Here is an 8,344-nt window from a genome sequence, read left to right as displayed (position 1 = left end):
TTTTGTTTCTTAAATTCCACATATGAGTGAGATCATATGATAATTGTCTTTCTCTGATTGACTTATTTCACTTGGCATAATACCCTCTAGGACCATCCACATTGTTGGAAATGGCAAGATTTTATTTTTTGATGACTGAGTAATATTCGTGTGTGTGTGTGTGTGTGTGTGTTTGTACACATACCACATCTTTTTTTTTTTTTTAAGATTTTATTTATTTATTTGAGAGAGAGAGCACAAGAGGTAGGGTTAGAGGGAGAAGCAGACTCCCCGCCGAGCAGGGAGCCTGATGTGGGACTCGATCCCGGGACTCCAGGATCATGACCTGAGCCGAAGGCAGTCGCTTAACCAACTGAGCCATCCAGGCGCCCCACATACCACATCTTTATCCATTAATCTGTCAATGGACATCTGGGCTCTTTCCATGGTTTGGTTATTGTGGACTTTGCTGCTGTAAACATTGGGTTGCCAGGTGCCCCTTCGGATCACTACATTTGTATATTTGGGGTAAATGCCTAGTAGCACAATTGCTGAGTTGTCAACTTTTTGAGGACTCTCCATACTGTTTTCCAGAGTGGCTGCACCAGCTTGCATTCTCACCAACAGTGTAGGAGGGTTCCCCTTTCTTCCTCTGCTGGTAGCCTTAACAGTCTTCTTTCTAATAAGGTATGGGAAGAAAATTTGACCAGGTAATGTTATGTGCAAATTACTAACATCTCTTAACTTCCTCCCTCCAGCAGACCATGCTTTTTCTTGAATAATTTTACACCAATTTTATAAACACAAGGCATGTTATTTGGATAATAATGCCAAGGTAACTGCAACAAAGTTGATGAGTGTCTGAATCAAAAAATTGAATTTATACCAGTACTTTTTGGATTCACTTGGTTGCCCTTAGTATATTTAGGTATTTTAAATACCATAAGAGTGTCCTGAATTTACTTTATCCAGAATATAGGTTCATATTCCTTCAGTCGGGGTGTGTTAAAAGCCTGTTGCCTGATAATCTTTCATTTCATGAAGAACAGTAGACTAACCTCGGAGAAATCGAGAACAGTTACTCTTCAGACTTAAGTGACAGGTTTCACATTTTTAAAACATTGCCAGTTTTCAACTTAAAATCAATGAACACTCATCTGGTATTTCCTAAAGACAAGTTCTGGGAAAGATTTTTTGTTCAGATGTGTTTGTCTTATTTTAAAATTCATTTTTATGTTTTATTTAAAATTTATAAGGATGTAGTGTCCTAAATTCTAAAAATCATTTTAGTGCATTTTCATGCCTTGCCATAGTGAAAGCCAGCAAACAGACTAGGAGATGTTTGTTCTCTGTATTGGGATTTGACAGTAGACGAGAGTTAGCACAGTTGTCGTTTTGGCCAGCTTTGGCATGGTCACAGCATGCTTTCTTACAGTTAGTCAGATAGGAGTTGGAGGGGTATAAATGGGGTTTTACATTTCTCTAGGAGCTCCCAGATTAAAGTCTCTCTTTGGAGATCATGAGAGGGTGCTTAGTTAGAGTTATTTTCTAATTTTTTTTAAGGTTTCTTTATTCATTTTAGAGAGAGTGCGCACAAGCAGGGGGAGTGGCATAGGGAAAGAATCTCAAGCAGACTCCCCACTGAGTGCAGAGCCCATTGCAGGGCTTGATCCCACAACCCCGAGATCATGACCTGAGCCGAAACCAAGAGCCAGATGCCCAACCAACCCGGGCGCCCCTTAGTTAGGGTTTTTAAAGGAGGTTATAATATTTGAAGGAGCTATTTGTAGCCTGGGAAAATACTTTATTTCAGTGTAAAGATAAGGTCTTTATAATCTTATTTCTCAATTATGTGTTCAGATAGGAAGGAAACATTTTCAACTATACAGTTTGTGCTGAGGAAAAATAAATGACAGTAATATCAAGTACCACTTTAAGTGGTGTTGAGCCCTAAAGAAAACATGAATGTTGGGATTGCTGTAATATTTCAGATCACAATAGCATTAATGAAACCACTGCATTTGTATTGAGTGGTAACAACCATGGCTGCATATTTTTTCAATCACTTGAGAACCTTCTGTGTGGTTGCTGGAATGTTGCCATGGTCACATTCTGTTGGGCATAGAGTAGTGAACTCTGGAATCAGTGGCAACCCAGGACACACAGGCTTGGAACTAGGATATCTGAGAATTGTGCCACACTTGGCATGGACCAGAAGACTCTGAAAAAACTGGTGGAATCCATCAGTAATACCGTCAAGAACTGTAAGTACTGACCAGACATCCAACACTGCCTGAACAGCTTTATTCCATCAAATAGAAACATTGATAGACTTACTTGACATTAGCAAGTTCTTTGTAACCCCCAAAATAGGGCTTCTCTAATTTCTAATATTTTGGCCAGTTAAAAAAATAGATCACAAGTGAACTTAAAAGATCCCTGCACTTACACTGGAAATATTTAATATTTTAGAATATTTTAATCCTAAAATATATTTGTATATGTAGAAAGAGTAATTTGACAACTTGACAGCATAAGTGCTAAAGGATTATGTGCCAGCCAAGTACTGATTCTGTTACAGTCTGAAATTTGATAAGAGATTTCAAACTACTGAAGATTTACTCTGACCAGTTCCCTGAGTTTTCTGGCACAAAACCCATAGAGGCAGGGGATTGATAGAGCTACAGGAGATATTTTAGATGTTGAAGAAATAGCACATGGCAAGTGTTTATTAAAAGTAATGTAACAGGTTTGGGGGGATTCCTTGCCCTGATTGCCCTGACAGACCTTAAAAAGTAATCATCTATATTTTGTCTCGGTCATGACAACAAGCAGTCCTGCCTGAGAATTCTGAGAATGTCTTTAGACTTGGAGGCATTTACTTTTCATTCAGACACTAGTACAACCTCATTATTGGGGCTGTCCTAGTATTAGGCACCACCCTAAGAATCTCACTGTAGACTTAATTCAGCTTTCTTTTACTCCAGGTGTATTTTAAATGACATGAGTTCCTCAGGCCCTTCTAGGGCCTGTTTTTCTAATCCTGTCAGACAACCCTTGAAATCCATCTGGCAGATTTAACCAATGTTGAATATGTTATCTTCTGTTATTTGCTGTTTTCTGAACAACCTGAGTTTTACAACATTCAAAAGGAAGTTTTGCAGACTTTAAAAATCTTAACTCCTCTCCTCATCCTAAAGAAACTTTTCATTAATGTCTGCTACCCAAATGTGTGTTTGATACCATAATTTGTTATTTGAAAGCAATTCTCTGAAAGTCTGTAGGTTATGAATATGTAATACTAGATCAGACCCATATCCCATATAGTCTCCTACAAAGAAGATACTTAACAATTACTTGAAAAGAGCAATGAGTTGCGTTCCTTTCCAAAGCTTTGATGTGAAGTTATGATCAAAAGTTCAGGCTATAGCTATTCACCAGTGTAACCAGATTACTATTTTACACTCAGATTACTAACAACTCATCTTTATTGAGCTCTTCATTGGGAAAATGCTGTGCTAAATGGTTTATGTTCATCTTCAGTTCTCAAAACAAACTCAGTGAGGTAGGTGGTATATTCCATGTTTTCAGATGAGGAAACCCAAGTCTTAAATTGTCTAAAATTACAGAGGACTTTTCTGGTGGAGGCAGAACTAGAACTCAGGTAAGTCTGATGCCAGAGCCTGCACTCAGTTTTTATTTCTCAAATTAATGCTACTGTTAAGCATTCTAGACTCATATGGTCATTCTGTATAGTATTATCCCATAGTTAAGTGCAGAATGAAAGTTGAATTTGGCTCACTACTTAGGTCCTTCAGTTGAGACCAGGATAGACACTGGCCTCTCATGACTGGAATTTAATTTCGTTGTTGCTGTTTTAAGGTTTTATTTTTAAGTAATCTCTACACCCAACATGGGGCTCCAGTTCACAACCCTGAGATCAAGAGTCACATGGTCTACCAACTGAGCCAACCAGGTGCTCCTGGAATTTGGTTCTTTAGGTAGGTGTGGGGAGGGCTAACAAATAGTGCCGTCTTGGCCGCCTTCTCTCAAGAAAGGATTGTTTTGGGGCAGCTGGCTGGAATAAAACATTCTAGAGCTAGAGCTGCATTGTCCAGTACAGTAACCACTAGCTATGTGTGGCTATTACTTAAAAAAAAAAACTGAAGTGATCTCTATACCCAAGGTGGGGCTTGAACTCAGGACGCTGAGATGAAGAGTCTTTGCATGCTTTAGCAACCAAGCCAGCCAGGTGCCCCATTTTCTTTAAGTGGATGTGTGACTGTTTAAATGTAAATTAAAATTAAGTAGAATTTTTAAAATCTTTAATCTAGTGGGGGTGGCAGATCATTACCTCAGGGCATAATAAGTGGCTTTATGGGTATGTCACCTATGCATTGTGACAGGGCCCTACGCTTAGTTCAATGCTCTGCTAACACTGACTTAAAATTAATGTTTTGAGTGAGGGTCCCATGTTTTCTTTGCATTGGGCCCACAAATTCTGTAGTTTATCTTGGCTGTGTACCTCTTATTCATAGTATGGTAGGAGTATCTCCACCATCAGAATTACCTAAAGATTCGTATTGAAAATGTAGATTCCTGGATACCACCCTAGGTACATTTAAAAATCTGCAAGTGGGGGCCAAGCATCCAGATCATTCACTCCATGTATTAGACACAGTAAAGCTTAAGAATTCCTGACCAAAATTGTCTTTTCCAAGTGGAACTTCAGTTCCTTTTTCTTTTATATTTATGAGTTCGATCTCTTCTTTTGATTCTTTTAAATTTACACATTAAGTTGCACATTCACACATCCTTGGCAATCTGGTTTTGTGTGTGTGTGTGTGTGTGTATGTATTTAAGTCTTTGCTTTCTTTGGTTTCTGTAGAATTTGAAACCTAGCTAATTTATTGTCTGGGTAATTTCTGACACTGGAGGTTAATTTTTACACTTAAGCCTTCAAACCTGTCATTTAGAAACAACTAATTTACAGGGGTTTCAACTACCTATTGCCTTTCCTTGTGCTTTAAACCCAGAAAATCATACTTTTTTCTTCCTTCTTTAGAATCTTGAATACTATTGCTAACTACATGGTGGCCATCTTTCCCTTAGATTTTTTTTTTTTTTTTTTTTAGTTTAAAATTCAGTTAGCCAATATATATCACTAGTTTCATGAAACTTCAGTTCTGTCCGCCTAATAGCAATCCCAGCTTTACTGATAGTGAGTTAGGAATTGACCCAGTCTTTTTCACACATACTGTTGTTTAGCCACAATTTTTACACTTAGTAGATTAAAACTTTTTTAAAGCTAAGTGAAGAATTTTAAAACTTCCCAATAATTTCATGTTGTTTGATTCAAGTGATTATTTTGCCAAGAAGTTACTTCGGATCCTGACTCATCCGGTATATTCCTTTACCTCTCTTACAAGGGGTTATTTATTTAGCAAACATTTATTTGAGAACCTACTATTGTGCTTGGTACTCCTGGATGCTGAGTAGATAATTAATACAAGGATAAGAGATTTTTCATATGCCTTGCTAAAATCCAAATACTTTGTGAACTACATTTCTCTGATCCACTCCTACTAAAAGGAGGAAATAAATTAAACCCAGTATGATATACCCTTGTGAATTCATGAGGCCCTGAGTGTTGATGAATTTTTTTTTTAAGATTTATTTATTTATTTGACAGAGATAGAGCGGGAACACAAGCAGGGGGAGTGGGGGAGGGAGAAGCAGACCTCCTGTGGAGCAGGGAGCCCGATGCGGGGCTTGATCCCAGGACCCTGGGATCATGACCTAAGCTTAAGGCAGTCACTTAACGACTGAGCCACCCAGGCACCCCAATGAATTTTTTAATACAATTGATCATCTCTTCTGGGACTTAGCCCAGGACCATCTATAGACCTAGTAATCCAGTATTTGCATTTCACTTTATTTGTGAGACATAACATGGGCCAATATGTATGCATACATAGGTTAGTATACATACATATTTTCCAGCTATGTCTGCCGAGAGGGCTTAGAAATATTCTACCCTCCCCCATTATGTATTGGGCTTAGAAATACTAATACCCTGGTAGTAACAAGCACACCCAGTGCCTAGACCTTGGTGTCTAAATACCAGTCTCCAATAAAAAGAACCAGGATTCCTTGAAGAAGTAGCTGTACAGAGTGTAAAGGAAACCCTATGCTACACCTGTGTGTTTCTCTTTTACTCTGACATTACTACCACACTTATACTTCTGACACTTCTGGTCTCCAACTTTGTCGTTTTTTCCAGCAAGCAATTTTCTGTGACATCCCAGCAATTTCTTAATCCTGACACCACCTGAGATGGCATCAGATCTCATAGGTTGAGTTCAGTTCCACAAGACTATCTCCCACTTCAGATGCCCATCACAAGTCCAGGTTGTTATCTTCACTTCTGACTGACTGGTCATAAATTGGAGGTCCAATTAATTTGCTAGAGCAGCTCACAGAACTGCGGAAAACAGTTTACTTAATAGATTACTGTTTTCTTATAAAAGGATGTAATCAGGAAGAGCCAGGTGGAGGAGATGCATAGGGCAAGGTGTGTGGAAAAGGGCATGGAGCTTCCATTCTCTCTCCCAGGACCATCATATGTTCACCAACCCAGAAGCTCCCTAAACACTACTTTGGGGGTCTTCATAAAGGTTTCATCACATAGCCATCATAGATCATTAACTCAATATCCAGCCCCTCTGCAGAATAGGGGGTGGGGCTGAAAGTTCCAGGCTTTCAATCAATGGTTTGGTCTTTCTGGTGACCCGCTCCCATCCAGGAGCCACCAGCAGTCACTCACTAGAACAAAAGATTCCTATCACCCCTGATGTTCCAAGGGATTTAGGAGCTTTGTGTTGAGAACCAGGGTCAATGACTAAATTGAACAAAAGATACTCCTACTGCTCAGATGAGTTAGGAAATCCCAAGAGTTTTGAGAGCTATGTGTCAGGAACCAGGGGCAGGGACCAATATATGTATTTCCTGTTATCTCACCCAGGGGTGATATGAGATTGACCTGGCAAGTAGGGCCAGGAAGCGAAGAGGTGAAAAAGGCAATGGATTGTGCTATGTGAAACATACAAGAGCCGACTCAAACTCCTAGTGGCCAAAACTGGAATAATTTAAGCAAGAAAATTAACAATTATTATAAAATAAGTATATGTGACTGCACCCCCCCCCCCATAGTGATATAAATGAGTAAGTAAATGGGAAAAGACCTCGTCCTTTCAGGAGAACTCCAAATAATAGTATCAATATTCCTTCCCAAGAAGTGGAATTCCATTTTACTTGAGCAATTGCCTTCTAAAGAATAGACTGTGGAAAGGGAAAATAGTAACTACAGTGGAGAACCCTGTAGATTAGCTAAACCAAGTGATCGAAGTTATCAGCCGTTAACCTTGTTAATATATATCCCCCCCTGACATGTGAGAACAGCAATTTATCTCTAGTATTCTTTCCCAAAACACCTAGCCACAGTCTAATCATGAGAAAAACATTAGGCACACACAAATTGAGGAACATTATGCAAAATAAAATCTCAAGGTCATGAAAGACTGAACACTAACAGATTTGAAGAGACATGACAACCAAGTATATCCTGGCTTGGATTCTGGAACCTCCCCAAAAGGGACATTAGTGGGAAACTGGTAAAATCTGTAGTTCAGTTAATGTGTACCAACTGTACCACGGTTCTGTAAGGTGTTAACAGGGAGAGAGTGAAGATTTTATGCAAACTATCATCATTGCTTCTCTTATGTGAATCTAAAATTATTCCAAAATGAAGTTAAATAAAATGGGCCAATCTCTAGCACCTCACCATTCTCATTACCTATGATCTTTCACATATCTTTTACAATGGTTCCTTGACCTCATGAGTAAGGTCTTTAGGTATAATGAAATGTGAGCTTACATGGATAAAACCCAGAAAAAGTTATTACCTGCTAAAGATTGTGCCTAAAATCCCTGATAGCTGTGTTGAATGACTTGTTAGTATTCGACTCAGAGCAGCTCCTGACCCAAAACCTCCCTTTCCTCAGGGATCCATTTTCACGTTGTTCGTGCTAACATTTCCACTCATTGATAATTCTCTCCCTCAGAATTGAGCAGGACTACTTTCAGGCAATCATTAACATACTCTGCACTCCATATAGTGCATCCACACCTGAGCTTCCTTTTTCTTCACATTCAAAAAAAAGAAGGCGGCTTTTCAAGTTTTTGTCCTCAGAGCAGCTGCATCCCCTTCTGTGACCTAGCCTTGAAAAGTCACATTGCCTCATTTCCACTGAGCTCTACTGATTGAAACAGTCACACACACACACACACACACACACACACACAC

The 8,344-nt window shown here is 39.1% G+C and overlaps 1 protein-coding gene across 4 annotated transcripts in view; it reads left to right on the top strand.

Annotated features, from left to right (window-relative positions):
- Positions 1–1,647: 1,647 nt before the first annotated feature.
- The window catches only part of PEX1 (peroxisomal biogenesis factor 1), a 72,968-nt gene continuing 66,271 nt past the window's right edge, over positions 1,648–8,344 (top strand). For 2 of the 4 annotated variants that reach the window (XM_035020552.1, XM_035020554.1), the window contains exon 1: positions 1,648–3,980. The gene's annotated coding sequence lies outside the window, so the exon portion shown is untranslated. The remainder of the gene's footprint in view (positions 3,981–8,344) is intronic. The other 2 variants (XM_035020553.1, XM_035020551.1) reach the window with 1 other exon arrangement.

This window comes from Mirounga leonina, unplaced genomic scaffold, assembly GCF_011800145.1.
Source record: "Mirounga leonina isolate KUSES-001 unplaced genomic scaffold, KU_Mleo_1.0 Mir_174, whole genome shotgun sequence".
In the NCBI taxonomy this organism is placed as follows: domain Eukaryota; kingdom Metazoa; phylum Chordata; class Mammalia; order Carnivora; family Phocidae; genus Mirounga; species Mirounga leonina.
This window is presented reverse-complemented; position numbering and strand designations above follow the sequence as displayed.